Source organism: Doryrhamphus excisus, linkage group LG22 (assembly GCF_037039965.1).
Source record: "Doryrhamphus excisus strain RoL-2023G ecotype Guam linkage group LG22, RoL_Dexc_Guam_v1.1, whole genome shotgun sequence".
Lineage (NCBI taxonomy): Eukaryota > Metazoa > Chordata > Actinopteri > Syngnathiformes > Syngnathidae > Doryrhamphus > Doryrhamphus excisus.
Genome location: NC_136378.1, coordinates 2,039,186 through 2,062,986, shown reverse-complemented (window position 1 = coordinate 2,062,986; position 23,801 = coordinate 2,039,186). Strand labels below are relative to the sequence as shown.

The 23,801-nt window shown below is 41.2% G+C and overlaps 1 long non-coding RNA gene across 1 annotated transcript in view; it reads left to right on the top strand.

Annotated features, from left to right (window-relative positions):
- Positions 1 to 23,327, top strand: part of LOC144894616 (uncharacterized) — a 37,821-nt gene extending 14,494 nt beyond the window's left edge. Inside the window, exons 2-4 of the long non-coding RNA XR_013625259.1 lie at positions 22,238 to 22,324; positions 22,695 to 22,773; positions 23,190 to 23,327. This is a non-coding gene — a long non-coding RNA (uncharacterized LOC144894616). The remainder of the gene's footprint in view (positions 1 to 22,237; positions 22,325 to 22,694; positions 22,774 to 23,189) is intronic.
- Positions 23,328 to 23,801: the final 474 nt, after the last annotated feature.

Sequence of the window (23,801 nt, the reverse complement as noted above, 5' to 3'; positions counted from 1 at the left end):
TGCAGTCCTTCTCTCCCAGCCTCCTCGACACGATACCAGCCAAAACACCGCAAGATGACATCACCTCCGAGATGTTTGAAGAGGGGGAAAAAATGCAATCCGATCTTTTTATTTATTTTTTTAAACCTAGAAAGTTTAAGCAGTTCCTATGAAGACTTCAGAAGGAAGGGGGGTAGCACGGAACTCTGTCCGTTCCGCGGTGCAACAAGAGAGGGTTCGAGCTCGCCAGGTTCGTGGAGAAATAAAAGTTGAACACTGGAAACGTGTTTACCCAAAATCACACTGACAGATCCAGTCCCATTCCAAAACCTGCAGCTCCTCTCTTCTTTTTCTTCTTCTTTTGCTTCCCCTCTCTTTCATTCACACCGACAAAAACGCCAAAAAACGCAAAAAACGAGCCCGGCAATGCGGTTTCATGCACTTTCCTGCTATTGTGCAGATGTTTCTCGCTTTTAAAAAAATCCACAGTCTCTTTGCATAAACAGCTCTGCTTGAAGAGAGAGAGAGAGGGGGGGGGGACGTCGGCAGGCACAGACCTCACTCTAAGAAAACCAGAACAAGATTTTAACAGACGCTGATCAATCCTCCCTCCTTCCCTCCCTCCCTCCTTTCCTTTCCTCTCCTCTCCTCTGCCTGCCTCCCACCCTTCTCTCCCTCTCTTTACTCTCTCACACGCACATGCACGCTTATTGGATCAAAATGGGATTAGCCAGTTGCAATCAGATGGAGACCATCTTGCAGGAGAGAAAAAAAAAATGACACTTTCAACAGGTGAAGAACTTTTTCACCTCTACTAAGGAGGTTTAGGAGGAAAACTTTGTGGAGGCGGGAGATGGGTTCTTGGACTTTGGTGGTTGGTGGTCTTTTATCTTGGTAATGGTAATGGTTTTATTTCATTTGAACATGCATCAGATTGCAATTGAATGCATCACATAATCATTTCACAGTTCCACATGTCCAAAAGGAGTAGGAAGAAGCAAAGCTTATTAAATCCTACCCCTCCATCTGGTACTTTTACAATCAGTAACTGTTACATTTGTTCACTACCTGCTTTCTTAATATAGTTTAAGTTGTTTTTTTTTCATTTTATTTTTTTAACTTTTTTTAAACTTAATTTTATAATTTTTTTTGAATTATTTAATTTTTTTTTAATTTTTTAATTTTATTTTTACTACTATTTTTATTTATTTTTATTTGTACTCAGGTTTCCTCCCACATTCCAAAAACATGCTATGTTAATTATAATGGTAATGGTTTTATTTCATTTGAAGCAAAGCATATTAAATCCTACCCCTCCATCTGGTACTTTTACAATCAGTAACTGTTACATTTGTTCACTTCCTGCTTTCCTAATGTAGTTTAAGGTTTTTTTTAATTTTAGCAATTTTTAATTTTAATTTTAGCATTTTTTAATTTTAATTTTAGCAATTTTTATTTTAATTTTAGCAATTTTTATTTTAATTTTAGCAAATTTTATTTTAATTTTAGCAAATTTTAATTTTTAGCAAATTTTAATTTTAATTTTTCCCATACCAATGTACAAGGTGATATGAGCATCCAATGCCATAATGGGTACCATAGTAAGTGTCAATATAGTGATATATATAGCACATCATGACTGGTTCAAGACTCTTCATCCTTGTATTTAGCAAACATCAACTGGATGGATGAATAGAAAGTAACTTCCATGATAGACACCTGTCTTTAAAGTAAGTAAAACGCTTCAAAAGTCAACCCCTACAATCACCCACCCCCCCTCCGCCCCCACGAATCCTCCCTGTGATAACACCCCCACAGCAAAAAACACCGCCCCCACACCCACCCACACCCGTCACTGCTCGTTCAAGTGATACATTCTGACTCCCCTTTTCTTAACTTTTAAGTGAAACCTTAAGAGGGGGAAATGAAACGGACAATGAAAGACAGTCGGGAGGGCGGGTATGTAAGTACACACACGGATCCAAAAGGAACATTTCTCAGGGATTTCTGCAGAAACGCCCCCCCCCCCCTGAAAAAAAAAAAAAAAAACTCCCTCTCGCCGCTGCACAACCGCAGACGGTCAGCCAAGCCAACACAACACTCTTGCCATACCTTTCATTGACACACACACAGTGGAGAGAATAGAGTGTGGGAGGGGACAGTTATCTTGGCTCCCAGTGGAGGCTTATTCTTTTCATCATTGTACTTTTAAATCACACACACATGCACACACGTTTCTGCAAGTGGACATGCTCCGAGCAGGGAGGGAGCGAAAGAAGGGGGGGGGGGCTACGTGGTCGAATGCCTTTCCAGTCATGCTCCACCGAAAAGCCTCTGGCCTCCTTTTTCCTGTAGCGCTGGCTCGCTTGCGTGTCTTTGCACCTGTGTTTGGGTGCTTTCTCGCCTGCTTTTGTAAGGGGGGACGTGAGGGTAAATGTTGTGGAGAAGGATTTGAACCGCGCTGTGGTGATGAGGTATGAGGACGTCTGGTACGTTTAAGGCCAGATGGTAGGGTTCGAGAACCAGGGACCATTGAACACCGCACAGTCAATTTACCTGGGGTTGCAAACTAGAGAGCTAGCGACCTAAACGGTAGCCTTCAAGTTATTTCCTTTAAACTTAAATAGCCAAAAACTTACCACTTCCACACGGATAGGGAGGAAAACTATTAACAGTTATTTAACCTTTAACATGAACATTAATCAAACGTAAGAATTTTTTCTGGGTACATGATACCATACAGCAGGGGTCTCAAACTCAATTTACCTGGGGGCCACTGGAGCTAGGGTCTGGGCAAGGCTGGGCCGCATCAGGTTTTCCTAAAAAAAAACAAAAAAAACACATTTATTAAAAACAGAAAAATATACAAACTTTTTCAGTGCTTTGGTTCCGATTTTCTACAATAAAAGCTCTGATAAAACATTCCACTGTTCTCAAATATCTTAATTTTTATTTTTCTGCACAAAATAAGATGAAAAATAAATAAACAAATCAAAAATAAAGAAAATCAATCAATCAGTAATAAATAAATATAATAATAATAACTAGAAAATTCCCGCAGAAATTTTGATGGGCTTGCCACCTGTGCTGTGAACCTCGGGCCCGGTGTGCCAATTGCTACCATGCTAGCACCTAGCAAGAAGGCCTCAAGTACCGAAGAGGTTGATGCAGTCCCATAGTGTCCCTACATCATGCCATGTGTCTATTTGCCTTTAGAAATGAGTACATTAGCTTAAATGCTAACATGCTAACAGCTACCATGCTAGCACCAAGCAACACAGCCTCAGGTCCCGAAAAGTTTGGGGCAGCCCCATAGTGTCCCCACATCATGCCATGTGTGTAGTTGCCTTTAGACATGAGTAAATTAGCTAAATTGCTAACATGCTAACAGTCATCATGCGAGCACCTAGCAAGACAGCCTCAAGTCCCAACATATTGCGCAACTGCCGGGGTCTTGAGACACATGCTAACTCGCAAACTAGAGAGCCAGCGACCTAAACGGTAGCCTTCAAGTTATTTCCTTAAAACTTAAATAGCCCAAAATTTACCACTTCCACACGGATCGGGAGGATAACTATTAACAGTTATTTAACCTATTTCCTTATGTCCGTTTTTATTTACCGTGTTTATTTACCGATTATGCTGCAACAACATGGCCCAAACGTGGACTACACATTGGTTCCATCATCAGCCAATCACAAGGCACATACAGACTACAGACTAACATCAACAAAGAGGCCGGACTGAACCAAAGTCAGGCAAGTCGAGCCCAAGACCACCAGAGACTTTCCAAATCTGATCCCAAAGCAGCCTCAAACTGGAAGAAAAAGACTTCCTTTTTCTGTTTCCTCATCCGTGTCGTCATGGCTCGCTTTCATTTCCTGTCCTCCCTTATCTGTGCCTTTAATCTGCTCGGCCATTTTTTATCTTCTCCCCTTGTCCCTCGCCTGGGTTTGCAGCCTCCTTATTGATTGCTCACGTCTTTGCCTCTGCAGCTTCTGCTTATCGATCTTCGGATAAGACGCACACACAGCGACTTGCATTCATATGCACACACGCCATTGAACGTATGGAAGTCCACATTTGTCATATAGAGTTATGGTTTGCTCAAATATATGTTGTCATGAACGTTTAATATTGAGTTTAATAAACTTGGCATCTAATAAACTTCGCATTGAGGGACCCGGTAAACTGCGGTAGATCTCGACCCCGGCATCTCTCTTTTTCTGTATCTGCCGCTCTTTTCAGCTCTTTTCCATGCAGGCTCCTCCATTTTAGTCAATACGGCCATTCTGTCTAGCAATTAACATCGATCAGTGCTCGTCAATACCGTTAGCACATCAGACAAAGACCCAGGGTGCATTGCGTGCGCTTGCCCTTTCTCTATCACAGTCAAGCAAATCCCAGAACAGCACTCTAATTATATGAGGGCGTTTTGGATTGACCCCAAGGTCGTCATGGCGAAGGAGCACAGTTTTCTGGACTACTACAGTCTCAAAAACTGAATGTGGACTCTATGAGACGGTTTGAGTCCAGTTTTGAAATACATTGGTTCGGTCATAGACAAACTGCTGTGTACATTTTGAAAAGTCGAAAGAGTATAAATGCAATCCATCATTCTGAAGCATTGCAGAGGATTTCGCCCAATTAGCTTAGCCTATATGAGCTGGACTGCGTGTTGCGTGTGGCTTTGATTAATACCTGCAGACCTTAAACGTCACATCAGATGCTGAGCTGTCAGCCTAACATCGGTTTCTGGGATTGATATCACTTCTCCAACTTTAAACCATTTCAAAATGTGTAAATGTACGAGACACTTAATAAAGTCTCTTTGATGACAGGGGGGACGAGGGGGGGGGTGCAAAGTGGTGGAATGTGTACAGCAGGGCTCTCAAACACGCGGCCCTAGTTTGAGGCCCCCCGCCTTGATATGAAAATCTAATGTTAGTGCGGCCCGCGCAAGTTTGATATGGATGCTGTATGGTATCATGTACCCAGAAAAAATTATTACGTTTGATTAATGTTCATGTTAAAGGTTAAATAACTGTTAATAGTTATCCTCCCTATCCGTGTGGAAGTGGTAAGTTTTTGGCTATTTAAGTTGAAAGGAAATAACTTGAAGGCTACCGTTTAGGTCGCTAGCTCTTTAGTTTGCGAGTTAGCATGTGTCTCAAGACCCTGCAGTTGCGCAATATGTTGTAAATCAGGGGTCTCAAACACGCGGCCCGCGGGCCAAATGTGGCCCGCAGGACACTAGTTTGAGGCCCCCGCCTTGATATGAAAGTTTAATGTTAGTGCGGCCCGCGCAAGTTTGATATGGATGCTGCATGGTATCATGTACCCAGTTATCCTCCCTATCCGTGTGGAAGTGGTAAGTTTTCGGCTATTTAAGTTTAAAGGGAATAACTTGAAGGCTACCGTTTAGGTTGCTAGATAATTAAATTTAATTCATAATGCACCAGTAATAATAAAAACAATAACAATAATAATTAATAATAAATATAATAAATAATATATTAAATAATAAATAATATATTAAATAATAATAAATAACCATAAATATAAAATTAATATAAAATAAATAATAAAATAATAAATATATTTATAACGCACTTTACTGATACAATAATTCCAAGTCGACTGTTACGTGAAAATTATATAGTCTGCCCCCCCGCCCCTCCCTGTCAATTTTGTTAAAGCGAGTCAAAAAGTTTGCCCCCCCCTCCCCCCCCCCCCGTTCTAGATCAGTACTTACGACCAGCAAGCTTGTAGTATAAATATGCCGCCTTCAACACACTGGATGCATGTATGTTCGATGCCCAGCTGTGTCGTGCGCATCGATCGCGTCCACGGACATGAGTGGACGCGGATCGGGTCAACGAGGGTGTGTGTGTGATGTAGTGTGTTCCTAGCTCGGAGTGTGTATTTGTGTAGAATTATTCTACGCCCTACACACAGCTGTGCTTTGACTCGGACATGAAATCACGACTATTGTTCTCACATTCAACCACGGAGTTGGGTTCGATTGTGACACTGATACTGTTGGCCATCGATGTTGACCTCCGTCTTCCACTTCCTCTCTACCGCTTTTCCTCTTCCTCCCTCATCTTTTGTTATTCCTCTACTCCGCCGTCCTTCCTGCTGTTCCTACCTTCTCTCATCACGTCTCATTCAGTTTTTTCCTCTGGAGCTGCCCTTCAGCTTTGCCACCGGGCAAAGGAGAAAGTGTAATGTTTATAAAAAGCCTTTAATGTGCTATGTAATTGCCTTGGCAGCACCTCCCATCATTACTCATGCCAGTAAAGCACCTCGGAGCGGACATGTCAGAGTGGGAGAGCAAGAAACATGCACCCCCCCCTCGTCCTCCATTCATCTCATGTCTCTTTTGCATGTTTTCAAAGTACCTTTGCTCATCTTTTGGCTTTTTTTTCCCTCATCTTCTTCACCCTGGATTGCTGTTGTGATGTGTGCCAGATGCTCAACTGGTGGTCACTTACAGCCACTTAAGTCTTTGTGGAATAAGTCCGAGAGAGTATAAATATATAAAAATAACACGTTAGCAGGAGTAAACGAGGATACATAAAACATGGCGACTGATGCATTTCTAAAAGAAAAATATTATGTCCAAATGTTTGTTTGTGCTAAACTTTCATGTGCAATTAACACAAGTGAAGCCACACCAAATTTGGCCACTTTACCTCCCACTTGGGACGGATGAGAGCCCTTCGTGGGTCGTCTTGTGTTCGCTGTCTTTCTGTCATTTGGCGTTTTTATAGGAAAAATCTTGGCTGTTTTTTTTTTTTTTTTTGGTCTACCCCAGGGGTCTCAAACACGCGGCCCGCGGGCCAAATGTGGCACGCAGGACACTAGTTTGAGGCCCCTGCTTAGATATGAAAGTTTAATGTTAGTTTGATATGGATGCGGTATGGTATCATGTACCCGGAAAAAATTACCACGTTTGATTAATGTTCATGTTAAAGGTTAAATAACTGTTAATAGTTATCCTCCCTATCAGTGTGGCAGTGGTAAGTTTTTGGCTATTTAAGTTGAAAGGAAACAACTCGAAGGCTACCGTTAAGGTCGCTAGCTCTCTAGTTTGCGAGTTAGCATGTGTCTCAAGACACTGCAGTTGCGCAATATGTTGTAAATCAGGGGTCTCAAACACACGGCCCGCAGGACACTAGTTTGATATGAAAGTTTAATGTTAGTGTGGCCCGTGCAAGTTTGATATGGATGCTGTATGGTATCATGTACCCAGAAAAAAATGATTACGTTTGATTAATGTTCATGTTAAAGGTTAAATAACTGTTAATAGTTATCCTCCCTATCCGTGTGGAAGTGGTAATGTTTTGGCTATTTAAGTTTAAAGGAAGTAACTCGAAGGCTACCGTTTAGGTCGCTAGCTCTCTAGTTTGCGAGTTAGCATGTGTCTCAAGACCCTGCAGTTGCGCAATATGTTGTAAATAAAAAGAGTATAAATGTGACTATAGTCGTGTTTTGTCATGTCTACAGGGCTCTAATAATGCTTTGTTCATTTTAATCTGAAAAAAATAATTTGTCTACCCACCAACTATATGTGGTTTCTTAAGTTTTTATTATTTGCTGTTTTATTTTTATTATTATTATATTTATTTATTACTGATTTATTGATTTGTTTATTTATTTTTCATCTTATTTTGTGCAGAAAAATAAAAATGAAGATATTTGTTTTATCAGAGCTTTTATTGTAGAAAATCGGAACCAAAGCACTGAAAAAGTTTCTATATTTTTCTGTTTTTAATACATTTTTTTTGGAAAACCTGATGCGGCCCAGTCTTGCCCAGACCCTAGCTCCAGTGGCCCCCCAGGTAAATTGAGTTTGAGACCCCTGGTTCTACCCTGTTAGAATCCTCATTTGTAAGATAAATATTATAAGAAATTAAGCAGCACAACAATGGGTGGGTGCGTGTCTGACGTCAGCCTGCATTCATTGGAAGTCGCGAGGCTAACACGTTCCATATGGAGAGGCCTGCGGGGTACAGCCCAGCACGGGCCCGGTTCAGGATGGTAGCCTCATTTTGCCCCGAACTTCCATTTTGGATTTCACCGTTTCATCTGTTTTTGAGTTCATTTCATTCTTTTTTTGTTTATTTTCTTGCTTTCTTGGCCCCTCCCACCATGAAAACCATCATATATCTCGGACCCTCGGCTTGGTGTCACTCATGTGCAGGTGAGAACCGCAAGAATCTCCAAACCGGATTATGTACGACTCCTCTGCTTGGTTGCCGGTGACGTGATTGACAGTAATACTCTAGACGTGGCAGTTGAAGGGAAAACTGAGTGTTCTGGAAAAGTGGCGAATTATAGCACATGACAGGATTCTGGATTCGGATATTTGCGATGTATCGCACGTGGCGGGGGCCTTTGCGTATGTTTCCTGTGGAGGAAATAAAGCGTATGATGGATCAGTGGAATATGACAGAACAGGAAGAAAGTCAGAACATATTTTGCAAATGAGTGTGACCTCCCCGATTCCTCAGCAAGGACTCAAACATGGAATTCCGACATGTGAGCAACGTCTGTGCATACTTGCTAGCGTACTAGCATGTGGGCGTTTTATGGGCCATGCTGTGTGATGTATATGGTTCACAGTGCACATCAATGCGAGTCGCGGGGGTGCTGGTAGCCGTCCCTCATCGCCGTTCTATTCCCTCGGGTTTCTTCCCCGCTCCCTCTGGTCTACATCTGGGTTCCCGTTCTATTTGACTATGTCGATTTATGATTCAACGCCGCACATCCTTATGAATTATGAATCTGAAGAAAGTGGGCATAAATTTCAGCATAAACAAGCCGATGACGGGAGGTCATGGGTTCAGTCCCACTTTCCCCTCATGCCACCACTGAGGTGCCTTTGTAGAAGCGTAGATCCCTTCCTGAATAAATAATACTTCAGGAAAAAAAAAAAAAAAAAAGTTGAGCGGTCTCACCCCTGAGCTGACGTTCCTCCGTCATACTTGGAGCTCGCCGGTTCCTCCGATGTGAAGCCTGCTGTTTGGTCTCTGGGTCCAAGCCACGGATTAAACTCTAACCGCCGTTGATGTCCATCCATAGCTTGCTTATGTTGATGCTTGCTGACGTTGACGCAGCGCCGCTTCCATTTGAAGGAGAGAAGCCGGGCAAGGAGAAAGTAACATTCCTGAGCACAGTGGAACCTCCAAAGTCAAACATAATCCACTCTGGAGCGTCGGTAATAGTGCATTCATTTTTCCACCGTAAAATATGTAAATGAAAATAATCAGTTACAGATTCATACTGTGGCCATCAAAAAGCCTGGCGGTGTCTAAAGTAATATGTAACATTCCTAACTGTCATACAAGACAAGTGTAACAATAAATGACTACATGACAAGAGTGAATAAGTTACTCACTATTTTCACATAGTGAAAATATTCCTAATTGGCATACATGCGTATACAGAAGGAGCAAATGATGTACTCAACCCTAACACTATGCAGTAGCACAACGAGGGCCATATATATATATATAGCCAAACACAAAATACACGATAGATATGATATTGTGTAAAGCCTCATATGCTAGGAAGTTGTGAATATGTGAAATCACAATGTTTTTGTTGTATTTTGTGTCAATTTCTTCTACATTTTCTTCTCATAATTATATGAATATATGTATTTATTTATGATATATTTATTATTTTAACAGTTTTTCTGCAACTTAATTTCCACAAAATTACATTATTTTTTTCTGCGTTATTTTTTATTTTTATGTTATGGCATTATTATTATTATTATTATTATTATTATTATTATTATTATTATTATTATTATTATTATTATTATTATTATTATTATTTAAAAATGTTTTGGTTAGATTAGACTTTAGATGGATTTTTTTCTGTTAATATTTCTCATAATTATTTGAATATATGTATTTGTTTATTATATATTTATTATTGTGACAGTTTTTCTACAACTTTATTTCCCTCAAATTTATTTTTTTCTGCATTATTTTTATATTTTATATCATTATTATTATTATTAATTTATTATTATTACAATTTATTTTTTGTTAGATTAGACTTTAGGTAGATTTTTTTCTGTTAATATTTTTCTGTTAAAATATAGTTAATATTTATCAGAATTATTTGAATATATGTATTTATTTATTATATATTTATTATTGTGACAGTTTTTCTGCAACTTTATTTTCCCAAAATTACATTTTTTCTGCATTATTTTTTATATTATGGCATTATTATTATTTTTATTTTGTTTTTTTATTATTTATTTATTATTATTATTAAAATGACAAATTTCTTGGGTTAGATTTGACTTTTTAGATCGATTTTTTTCAGTTAATATTTGACTATCGTTTGACTATCTCGCAAAATAACTGCTTTTTTTCCCATTTTTGCGGTTGTGGTGTTTAGTTTTCTTGTTAAATCATATGTTTACAATGTGCCACACATCCAATGGAAAATCAGCTGGTGGCCGCAAATGAACCCCCCACCCGGCCCCCACTTTGGACAGAGGATCAAGGATATAGAGACTATAGTGTACCGGTTTCCTGTGTCGCAAAAAGCTCCATATTTGGTTCTATGGCTGTCGTCATCTCACTTTTGTTCTTTGCCTTCACTAGGGTGGCATCACATGGATTGGAGTCAATCCTTGGGATTGATGCTGATTGGTCGCTGTGTCATATTATTGTGAAAGTTTGGAGTTCGAAAATTTGTCCAAGTTTTGAAGCATCGGCCATTATAGATGCCCGCGTGTTATGATTTCTACAATGTCTTCCACATGTCTCATGCCGGGTCACTTACCTCCAGCTGTTCTTGCAACTTGAAACATTTCATTGCGGACGACTCGCAAGCGTTTTCAAGAGCTGCGCAATTTCAGAACAAGCGCTAAGCCTGTGATGAAATCCCAAACACACACAGATGCGAGCCATCACAAAAATACATATAAATGACTCAAGATGTCTGTTGCATAACGTAACGGTGAGTCGGCTCACTTGGACCGGGCTATGTCATGGATTTATAGCTCGCACTTGCCGCGTGCACATCATGCTTGGAGCCTGTCCTCACAAGACTCTCATATGAAAAAGATTGCGCTGTAATTGGTAAATAATTAAATCATTTTATGAGTACAATATGCCCTGTTCTGCAGATTGCATGTTTTTGCTAGCGATTTACGTGAGTTTGTCTCGGCGTCCTGCGGTTTCCTTCCACGGTCCAGAAACATGTACAGTATGTTAGCTTCACCAAAGACTTTGTGAATGGTTGTCTGTCTCCGTGTGATTGACAAGGCATCGGTCACGGGCGTACGCCGCCTCTCGCCCAAAGTCAACTGGCACGTCTTCTGACCCTAAACTAGATCAACTATGTATATATTTTCTTGCTCTTGTATGAACCCGGTACCTGTTAAAAACAGAAACTGTGGACCAGTGTTGGCGGTAAAGGCATTGGTGCTACGGCGTCACATGATTATCGTAGCATCCCGACAGAGTCTGGTGCGTTTTTTTTTTTTTTTTTTTTTTTTTTATTCTTGCCTTAACACGTCAACAGCAGCACTCGGTTCCAACGTCACACCCAACATCATCATCATTCTTACCAATCACACCCGAGGTGCATTCACGGACATCAGAAGTAAACATCCACGCAAAACACGATCAGACCGTACCATTATGAACAGGTAGGATGAGCACTCAACACAAGTAATGCAGTAATTACTTTCCCTGGTAAGTAATTACATTCATGAAAGAGTAATTACCGTATTTTCCGGACTATAAGTCACACTTTTTTTCATAGGTTGGCTGTTCCTGCGACTTATACTCCAGAGCGACTTGTAAATAAAAAAAACATTTCTTATGTTACATAAACATTGGACACCTTTTCTGTTCATGTTTATTTTTTTTTATGTATATTTTTTTGTACCTAATTATACAATTTTAGCCTTGTGGGACTTATACTCCAGTGCGACTTATGTATATTTTTTGTACCTTATTATGCATTTTTGGCCTTGTGCGACTTATGTATGTTTTTTTGTACCTAATTATACATTTTTGGCCTTGTGGGACTTATACTCCAGTGCGACTTATGTATATTTTTTTGTACCTAATTATGCATTTTTAGCCTTGTGGGACTTATACTCCAGTGCGACTTATGTATATTTTTTGTACCTTATTATGCATTTTTGGCCTTGTGCGACTTATGTATGTTTTTTTGTACCTAATTATACATTTTTGGCCTTGTGGGACTTATACTCCAGTGCGACTTATGTATATTTTTTGTACCTTATTATGCATTTTTGGCCTTGTGCGACTTATGTATGTTTTTTTGTACCTAATTATACATTTTTGGCCTTGTGCGACTTATACTCCAGTGCGACTTATGTATGTTTTTTTCTACCTAATTATGCATTTTTGACCTTGTGCGACTTATACTCCAGTGCAACTTATGTATGTTTTTTTGGACCTAATTATACATTTTTGGCCTTGTGCGACTTATGTATGTTTTTTGTACCTAATTATGTATTTTTGGCCTTGGGCAACTTATACTCCAGTGTGACTTATGTATGTTTTTTTGTACCTAATTATACATTTTTGGCCTTATGCGACTTATACTCCAGTGCAACTTATGTATGTTTTTTTCTACCTAATTATGCATTTTTGACCTTGTGCGACTTATACTCCAGTGCAACTTATGTATGTTTTTTTGTACCTAATTATGTATTTTTGGCATTGTGCGACTTATACTCCAGTGCGACTTATGTATGTTTTTTTGTACCAAATACTCCAGTGCGACTTATGTATGTTTTTTTTTCTACCTAATTATGCATTTTTGGCCTTGTGCGACTTATATTCTAGAGCAACTTATAGTCCAGAAAATACGGTACTTTGTGGGAAAGTAATTGGTAAATTCTAAAAGTGAATACTTTTAGTATTCATCTGTAGGATTACGTAAGTTCTTCTTCATGTGCCCATTTTTGAGCATTTTAAATTGTGCAAATATGAACATAGAAATATATGAGTAATAATGATATTCACCCCCAGTTCTGGCTATATCGGATATGGAATACTGGATATTAATGATGGTTTGTACAATTGTGATGTGATAGTGTTGGTATTCGCTGGTTGATTGGGTGCTTTATGTCCCCAATGGAGGCCCTGGTAAAGAACGCGACATCCGCCATGTTTGAAATAAGCTAACCACAGATAACCACCTATAATCATGATATCCGTACATCCACTCGTTATCCTATTTCATTTATCTGTGACTTTAAATTCCTTGCAGTGAGAAAACGTTCCAAAGCGAGGTCCCTAATGTAAAAAAGGGAGCATGTTGAGTATAATGGGAAGATGTGTTCCATAGTGGCAGAAGGTTTGGAAATAAAACGTACAGAATGGATTGGCCCGACTCCGCACCTGAGCCGCGTCGGGCCAACAACAACACGTGTGCTTCTCCAGGAATCCCAACACTTGCACATATTGAAAGCGGCGAGCTTGGCTCCCGACATGACAGTGGTGGAGTGTTACATACCACAGTGACAACATCAGACGTTTGAGTCTGGTTGCGTGGTTTTGCTCGGTAGCAGTGTGTTTTCAGCGGCTGGCGTGATGCATGCGTGTGTTCGATAGCGCTGCGTTGTGTGTATGTGTGTGTGTGTGTGTAAACCGCATCGCCAGCTCGTGTGTGTGCAGTGGCATGGTGTGTGTTTGTGTGGGTGTTTATGTTGGCACACGGCGGGCCGACCTCGATGGGTTACTGGTGCTGGTCGGCAGTTTATGATCAGTATTTTCCGGCTTGCATGACTTAGCGTGTGAAAATCCATTCACACCCAACACAAACTCACACGTGCACACAAACACGGATGATGTTCCGTGGTGTGTCTTGTACGTTTTGTGAGTGCAGCTGTGCGTCGTCGGTGCGTATGGAAAGGAGCGTGAAAGACATCAGACACCAACACATTAATGGACTTAATCAGCGACAGATGAAATTCCTGTTGTTTTTCTCACCGCAGCACCGTGTCTGCTCCAATAGAAACAAGGCACAGAACGTGAAAAAAAATGGCTGAGGTTGGAAATCTCACTTATGCTCTCCGCCATCATGCACACACCTCCAGATGCTGAGGAAAGGTTTCTAATGTGGAGTGAATGCATGTCACTTTTGCTGTAGGGTTTACGCATTGCATAAAACATGCATATTACAAATAAACCGTGCACTCGCTGGTTTTTGACACTGTTACACAAACACACACACTTACACACACTTGTGCCAAAGTCCTTTCTTTGCTCCAGCTGGGGACCCAGCTGTGGTGATGTCATTTCTTGCTGCCACTTTGCTGATTGTGACTCTTATTGAAAGCAGAGCACTTTGATTCGCTTTCCAAAGTGAGTCAGCGTGTGCACGAAAAAGTGTGTGTGTGTGTGTGTGTGTGTGTGTGTGTGCGAAGAGACGCACTCCAAACGGGATTAAATGCACTGCGCACATGCGTGTCGCTTCACGCTTGGAGGCCACAGCACTTAAGAAGACAAACATATCGAACACTAAAGGCGGGCTTCGCACTTGCGGTTCGGTCACCTTGTTCGGGCTAAAAATGTACAAAAATACACACTTGTGTTTTTGTTGTGGGACCAATGGCTGAGCTGTAAAGAACTTGTGCAAAATGTGTATATCTTGGATATCTTGTATATATCTCTTTATAGTATATCTTGTTAAACTGTCTTTTTTTACTTTACTTTTTGTATTTTTTTGTATTTTTTTTAATTGTATTTTTTTGTATTTTTTATTTTTTGTATTTTTTTTTTTTTTACTTTTTAGGAGAAACTCTACAATCTCGTTGTACATCTTGTATAATGACATTCCAAAAAGTTAGCTTTTCTGACGTATTATGTGATGGAAGTAAAATATTCCAGTAGTATATCTTGTTAAACTGTCTAAACTGTTAAACATTTTTTTACTTTACTAATTGTATTTGTTTTGTGTTTTTTTTATTGTCTTTTGTTGTATTTGTTTTTGTGTTTTTTGTGTTTTTTTGTATTTTTATTGTCTTTTTTTGTACTTTTTGTATATTTTTTTTACTTTTTAAGAGAAACTCTACAATCTAGTTGTACATCTTGTATAATGACAAAAGTTAGCTTTTCTGACGTATTATGTGATGGAAGTAAAATATTCCAGATTAAATGCACTGCGCACATGCGTGTCGCTTCACGCTATCTTGTTAAACTGTCTTTTTTTTTACTTTACTTTTTGTATTTTTTTGTATTTGTTTTTGTGTTTTGGGTTTTTTTTTGTATTTTTATTGTCTGTTTTGTATTTTTTTGTATTTTTTATTTTTTTGTATTTTTTATTTTTTTGTATTATTACTTTTGTATTTTTTTTGTACTTTTTAGGAGAAACTCTACAATCTAGTTGTACATCTTGTAATGGCTGAGCTGTAAAGAACTTGTGTAAAATGTGTATATCTTGGATATCTTGTATATATCTCTTTATAGTATATTTTGTTAAACTGTCCTTTTTTACTTTTTGTATTTTTTTGTATTTTTTTTTCAGATTTTGATTGTATTTTTTCATATATTTTTTGTATTTTTTTTGTATTATTACTTTTGTGTATATTTTTTTTACTTTTTAGGAGAAGCTCTACAATCTCGTTTGTATAATGACATTCCAAAAAGTTAGCTTTTCTAACGTATTATGTGATGGAAGCAAAATATTCCATTCTGCTGTATGAGAAGTTTCTAAAAATGTACTTACATACTTACATACTTTTACTGTCATGGTCCGAGTCTTTGGTCTTAGCGTTCACATCTGAGCTCAAGTCAAATCATCTGAGCAGGTCTTGGAACACCAGGGTTTTGGATGATGGCCTTCAACTTGACCAGATGCCAAGTGTGAATGCGCCCTTAGAAGAAGAGGTGGGAAAGGAGAAAGGAGCACTGACAGCTTGCTTTGAGAGGAAGATAAGAGCGCTGAAGTTTACGCAATGAGGGAATGTCTCCTTTGCCTCTCCATGCTATCACCAGATACATCCATCTACCGCACATTGACACCTCACACACACGAGGTGCAGACACACATGCACCGAGGGTTTGAAATATAGTTATTAATATGTGATATCCTCCCAAAACACATGGATACCCTCTAATAGACTCCAGCGTCCATCCAATGCTACAAACAGGCTAATTAAGGCTTATATTTAGGTTTATATAAGTCTATATTTGGGGGGTTTCCTAATGGAATATGAGTGAAAATTATTTATTTATTTAAAAAAGAACACAAATCTGCTATGGAGGGCATTTTTATTATTATGATTTTTTGAAAATAGATGAAAATATGAGCTGGAAACCTCGTATTACAAATATACAACATAAGGTGGCCAAAAATATTTCAATATTTATAATATCAGAAATCACTCCACACTCTTTATTTATCTCTGGTTCTACCATATCTTACTTATTGTGTGGAAATATGGGCTAATAACTATAAAAGCAATCTTCACTCGCTAAATGTACCACCAAAAAAAAGGTCAGTAAGGATAATTCATAATGCTGCCTACAGAGAACATACTAACTCCTTATTTCTAAAATCACAAATACGGTACGTGACAAAAAAATATATATATTTTTTTAAATATATAAAATACATGTATTATTTTTTTAAATAATAATAAAATAATATACATAAAATAAATAATAAATAAAATAATATAAATAAAATAATATAAATAAAATAAATAATTAATAAAAAAAGAAAAAAGGTAAAACTTAAATTATATTAGGAAAGCAGGAAGTGAACAAATGTAACAGTTACTGATTGTAAAAGTACCAGATGGAGGGGTAGGATTTAATAAGCTTTGCTTCTTCCTACTCCTTTCGGACATGTGGAACTGTGAACTGATTATGTGATGCATTCAATTGTAATCCGATGCATGTTCAAATGAAATTCAACCATTACCATTTTCCCAAAATTCATAAATCACATCTATCTGAAATGTTTTCTATTTTACTCTTTCCATTTCATGCCGGTACAGACCCAACCCTGGAACCTCGACCCTCCTCCAGAGACCTATTTATTGCCGCTTTCTCCAACCCTTTTTCACCCTGTCCCCCTTTTCCAGACCCCCTTTCCCCCCCTCCATCCGTCCCCTCTCCATCCCCTGCCTTGTATACGCTCGTCTCCTGGCATGTCCTCTTTCTTTCCAGCCTTTGAAGGCTTTTCAGCCTGCTAATAAAAGACAGGTCCCCACCACAACAAAAGGGGCCGAGCACTGCTTTTTGAATAAACAGTTTATTTCGCTTTTTTCCCCCCACTTTGCCTTCTTCCCATACCTCATACCCCCCCCGTGTGTGTGTGTGTGTGTGTGTTTCAATTATACTTAACAAGAAAATGTGTGCACTTGTTTTTTCCATGTGATCACAATGCTCTGGATTAGATTAGTTAAAGATGAGGGCGGGACAGAGTGCTGGTAAAAAAGAGTCGGAGATGCTACGGGAACCTTGGCTTTTGGTGACGTTCAGTTAGCTTGCAACTAAACGTCCCCGTGATTTAAAAGGCGATCACACACACACACACACACACACACACACACACACACACACACTGCATGGCAAGGTCTTATCTTAGGAACACTGCGGCACACTCCTCCAAGCACCTGCACTCTGAGGTAAACTCCCTGAAACCGCATTAGGCCTGTGTACACTGGCAACACCTGGCTTTTCCCAAGCGGGTTTCAAATAAACATCTCGTTGAAGAGAGGCCTGTTTTGTTGGATAAACTGGAACAACCTGGCTTTGAATCACAGTGTAATCCACCACATCCAGGGGGATCGCGTCAAAGTCGGCTTGACAATTTGTCCTGTTTACATGTGTAGAAATATTTCATTGGTTAAAAAGGTCTTGTAGGGCATATTTGAAAAGGCGCATTTTCCTCTAAATGTAAATAAGTCTGTTGGAATCGGACCCGGTATGGTACCGCTGGCTGGAAAGACACTCTGCTACTGAAGCGAGCCCGAGAGGAAGCCGGGCCAGAATCAGGCTTGGGCAGGGCAGAGCGCTCCCTGGAGCAGACACGGACAAACATAAATATGGTTTGAAATATTTCAAATAGTTGCGGTGAAGCTTAATTCATCTCATGAGATGCTTACACAACCTCAACATTGACAAAATCCCTCGGAAGATAAGTTTATTAAGCACTTTAACATGATTTCAAGTGTTGTGAGTGAACTCATCTACTTTTTTTTTTTTTTTCCTCCTCCTCCGTCCTCACCAGGTTTGTTTCCTCACTCGTTTCTGCCCAAGCCACATAAGCCAAAACCAAATGCTGCAGTGGACCAAACCACAACTTGCTACTTGACAAACCCTCTCGCTGCCTCTTAAGCCACCGCTCTCTGACTCGCTCTTGTCTTTTACCCTCCTGTTCCCTAATTTGTGCTATCTTAGCATTTCTAGGGTGCCCCAAGAGCTGAAAGTAAACAAATAGTCATTTCTCAGCTTTTTTCGCTTGGAAGAAGAACAATAGCAAGAGAGACATGTGGGCAAAGGTTTGCGTTTGTGTGTACTGTAAACCCGAATGTTCAAACTGCTTAAATAAATGAAGTTATGCATACTCAAAGTTCGGGCGGCACGGCGGTCCAGTGGTTAGACCTCACAGCTAGGAGACCAGGGTTCGATTCCACCCTCGGCCATGTCTGTGTGGAGTTTACATGTTCTCCCCGTGCATGCATGAGATTTCTCCGGGTACTCCAGTTTCCTCCCACTCTAATTTGATTGGCGACTCCAAATTGTCCATAGGTATGAATGTGAGTGTGAATGGTTGTTTGTCTATATGTGCCCTGTGATTGGCTGGCCACCAGTCTAGGGTGTACTCCGCCTCTCGCCCCAAGATAGCTGGGATAGGCTCCAGCACGACCCTTGTGAGGATAAGCGGTAGAAAATGAATGAATGAATGAGTTCTCCTCCTATTTTGTGTGGAAGTGGTAACTTTTTGGCTTCCTATTTTGTCTTTCCCCACCCTCGGACATCTCTGTGTGGAGTTTGCATGTTCTCCTCGTGCATGCGTGGGTTGTCTCCGGGTACTCCGGTTTCCTCCCACATTCCAAAAACATGCTAGGTTAATTAGCCACTCCAAATTGTCCATAGGTATGAATGTGAGTGTGAATGGTTGTTTGTCTATATGTTCCCTGTGATTGAAACATAAAAAATTATATCTAATATCAACTCCAAATATTTAAGCTCTGATATACTCAAATGTTTGAGTTGAGTTGATGAACTCGAAAAAAATTTGGCACTTTTTTGAGTCCTGCTAACTTATTGGAGAATACCGTGTTTATGCAGTATTCCCGAAGCAGTGTGTACACTCTTGTGTGTGCATGTGCGTATGAGGCGGCAAACCACAGGCTTATTGGAGCTATTAGAGAGCTGGATGAGCTACACGGCAGCAGCAGATGGGCGAGCACCAGTAGAGTGTTGCATGCGGACGCGCACTAAACACAACGCGGGAAAAACACACAAGCACATGGTGCGCATTAGAGCTGACAGCGGGAATATTGATATGTACAATCAGCATGTGCGCATAAACACACTTTGAAATTGTGCAAACAAATTGATTGCACACACGGGGCGCTTGTACACAGCACACACTGCGGGTGCACGGTGTCCCCCCCCCGGTGATTGATGGGCGGAGTCGGAGCGACGACAGGTGACACCGGATAGCATCCCTTCACGTTGTTCAGGGCTAATCCCGCTCATCCATTACATCACTTTGGTCGTACTCCTCCTACTCTGTTTCAGTCTCACTTGTTCCCTTCCCAGTCTTCTTTTTTTCTCTTCTCCCCCTCATGCTTTCATGCTTTCAATTAAAAACAAAATGGAAATTGAGTCCATGTTTTTTTGCCATGACATACTGCAGAGAGTCTGCCTTGTGTCACATGCAGTGCTGACAAGGGAATCTTTTACCGGCCTCAATGCAAAAAAATGGCTGCAACGTAGATACTCTGTTGTGGTATGATCATCGGGATGGAACGTCACGAAAGGGTAAAAACCGGAGTTCCTCAAAAGTGAAACAAAGCTTGGGAAAATCTTGTTTTTGAAAGGATTAACCCAACAAGAGGACTTTGTTTTTTTCATCCATCCATTCATCCACCCAACCATCTGTCCGTCCATCCATCCCTCCACCCACCACCTACCCAACCATCCGTCCATCCATCTATCCATCCATCCATCCCTCCACCCACTACCCACCCAACCATTCGTCCGTCCATCTATCATCCATCCCTCCACCCACTCAACCATCCATCCATCATCAATCCATCCCTTCACCCAACCAACCATCTGACCATCCCTCCACCCACCCAACCATCCTTCCGTCCATCCATCCATCCGTCCGTCCATCCATCTATCCTTCCACCCACCACCCACCCAACCATCTGTTCATCCATCTATCCATCCATCCCTCCACTCACTACCCACCCAACCATCCGTCTGTCCGTCCATCCTTCCACCTTCCATCCATCCCTCCACCCAAAAAACATCCATCATCAATCCACCCCTTCACTCACCCAACCATCTGTCCGTCCATCCATCCATCCCTCCACCCTCCATCCATCCATCCATCCCTCCCACCAACCATCCATCCATCCCTCTACCCACCCCACCCGACCGTCCATCCCTCCCAACAACCATCCATACATCCATCCCTCTACCCACCCCACCCAACTGTCCATCCATCCATCCCTCCATCCAACCCACCCACCCAACCATCTGTCCATCCAAACATTCATCCATCCCTTCTCCAACCCACCCAACCATCTGTCCATCCAAACATTCATCCATCCCTTCTCCCACCCAGCCAACCATCCGTCCATCATTACGTATCCGTAAGTCATCCTCAAAGATTTTGAATTTTGCTTTATTTTAGTTTTATTGTAAAAGATTTATTGTTGAATTATATGTTGAATCGTATGTAAAACCTTGTCTTTACAGTAAATATACGGGTTTTATGCAAGTTTGGAACCGATTGAGTCACTTGTCATTATTTACTGTGGGAGACAATATTTTGAAACGAGGTGTCAACCGTCGTCTTTAGAATTTCCAAACACATGAAGACGAGAAGTGCATGCAGCTGCCACATAAAGCAGAGCAAATTGTGCAAGGTTAGTGGAGAAGACGTTTAGGGGCTTATTAAATGAAAATGTTCAATAAAACATATTGTCAATGTTGTGTTCGAGTCAGCTCGTAAACGGACATTGTGGAATAAATGAAAAAAAAACACATTATTGTCAATTCTGTTTTGTCTCTCTCTAATTTTTCTTTTGTTGTGGATGAAAGTTTTACTGCAAACTAATATTCCCGACAGTCCAAGTACGACTTTATCCCGATAAATCTGTTATTTTCCTCCACATGTCCGCTTTTACACCTTGCTTACAGTCCAAAAAGTTCTCGTCACGCTTAAAAGGCCATAAAATGTTACAGCTAACGCTTATCTGCCTCCCAGAAGTCACAGCAGCTTGTCTAGAATTTCCAATTTTCCCTGCAACGCTGACTCGGTATCTCCCCGTGGACCCGGCTGGAATTTACTACGAAGAGCGTGTTCGCCCTAACGCTCCCATTTGTCATGCATCCCGGTTATTGGAACGTTACAGTGGCACTTCCTGTGGCGTGGATGCGGCCAGCGGCTACGTTCTTGGGGTTACAGTAAAACAAGCGTCTAATGACACCCCCTGTAACCACAGTCAAAGAAGAAGGAAGGGGTGGTGGGAGAGAAAGGGGGTGGGGGGGGGGTTCTGTCCCTGCACGCGTCACTATAGAGCGCATACAACCCAGGAAATTCTTGGGTTGGCCACAGGGTAATTGGGATTGTCCCGTGTAATTTGGGTGGAGAGGCAGGCAAAGTTTGGCCGCGTGTTCGCTGCACTTGTTTCTGTCTGGCTGTTGGTCAACCACATAAGCACCACAGACATGACAAAAGGATGAAGAAAGGAAAAAGGAAATAGGGGAGGTGTTGAAAAGGAGATAAGTCTTCAAGTTTGGTTATAGAAGCCGGGAGAAGAATCCAGCGAGGCTGTAAGAAGGAAAATAAAAAAAAGTCAAATGTCGGAGCTGTGAAAGCAAACTGTGATGCGTTCATGGTGGGCATTCGTTCTCCTGGTGCAGGTTCTCCTCCGCTGAGGCACACGGAAAATAGGAAAGGGGATCAGGGGGGAAATTCAGCTTAGTCAGGTCTTCTGCTCCAGTAGTGTACTCATCATGTGTGTGTTTCTTCGTAGGCTCCTCTTCACAAGCCGAGCTCACTTTAAGTGGGACAGACAGCTCAGAGACCAAAGCCTTCTCTGTTTTGTGGCCCCAAACCACAGGTGTGTGTTTTTGCGTGTGTGTGCGTGTCTACAGTGTACGTTTCTGTTTTGGTGTAACGAGGTTCAAACGCGAAGGGGGGGGGGCGATGCATGGATAAGTAAGCGCGTCGGTGGCTATCACGCTGTAGCGTGTTAACAAACACGTCACACTCCAGAGTGGGATGTCTGCATCTGTGCGTGTTGTGGCAGCTGTGTCATACCTGTGTGTCTGTGTGTGTGTATTTTTTGTATTAATGGCATTAGACGGCTTGTTCCGCATGTTGTCTGCATGTGTGTGTTCTGTCTGCCGGTCTGTGTTTTCTTGTCTGAGGGTGCATATAGAAAACTACAGGAATGTGTGTGTGTGTGTGTGTGTGTGTGATTTCTGCAGGCTGCGGGGTCACCAGCAGGTCCTCGTCTCCTCAGACCAGACCAGACCAGACCAGACGATGAGGAGGGGAAGCGTCGAGGTGAGCGAGGCGGTTGCGATCCGGGGACATGGCCTCGGGCTGCGACTAAATGAAAAATGAAACATGCACAGAGCCTTAAATGTTTGTAAATCATAGACTGAATTAACCACACTAAAGCCGAAAAAAACTCGAAACAGTACCCGCCGAAGCGAGCAACCTCTCCGGCAGGGAATTTATTTAGAATTCCCACTGATTTGCATGAAGAATCTCGGAATCATTACAATTTAACGCACTTTTAACTTGACAACAAACAGGCTATTTAGCAAGTGATGTCCTTTGCCCCAGATTCTTGTGCAACAGTAGTACATCTAACAAAGCACAGATGCTGCATGGGCCTGGAGACATAGTACTGTAGGTCTGACTCCCATACAGAAAGACAGGGGGAGTGAGGCTTTTTAAGAATGTCCCATCTTTAGTTTCAGCTTTCTGTTGCTGCACACGTCCTCATGCAGCCTCTGCCAAGGGCTGCTGAGAGCCAAGACACACTGACGGTTCTCTGGACAGTTTGGTGGGTTGATAAGGAGTTTTCATGGAGGTATTTCGACAGTGCATGATACAAGATGAAGAAAGACAACATGGGCAAATCTTGTGATCAAAAGGATTAACCCAACAAGAGGACTTTGCTTTTTTCATCCATTCATCCCTCCACCCAACCATCCATCCATCTATCCATACATCCACCCACCCACCCCACCCAACCATCCATCCATCCGTCCATCCCTACATCCATCCCTCCAACCCAACCATCCGTCCATTCATCCATTCATCCATTCATCCATTCATCCAATCATCCATCCCTCCACCCAACCATCCATCTGTCCGTCCATCCATTCATCATCCATCCCTCCACCCACCACCCATCCATCTATCCATACATCCACCCACCCCACCCCACCCCACCCAACCGTCCGTCCATCCATCCGTCCATCCATCCATCCCTCCAAACCACCCATCCATCCATTCATCCATCCATCCCTCCACCCAACCATCCGTTCGTCCATCCATCCATCCCTCCACCCACTACCCAT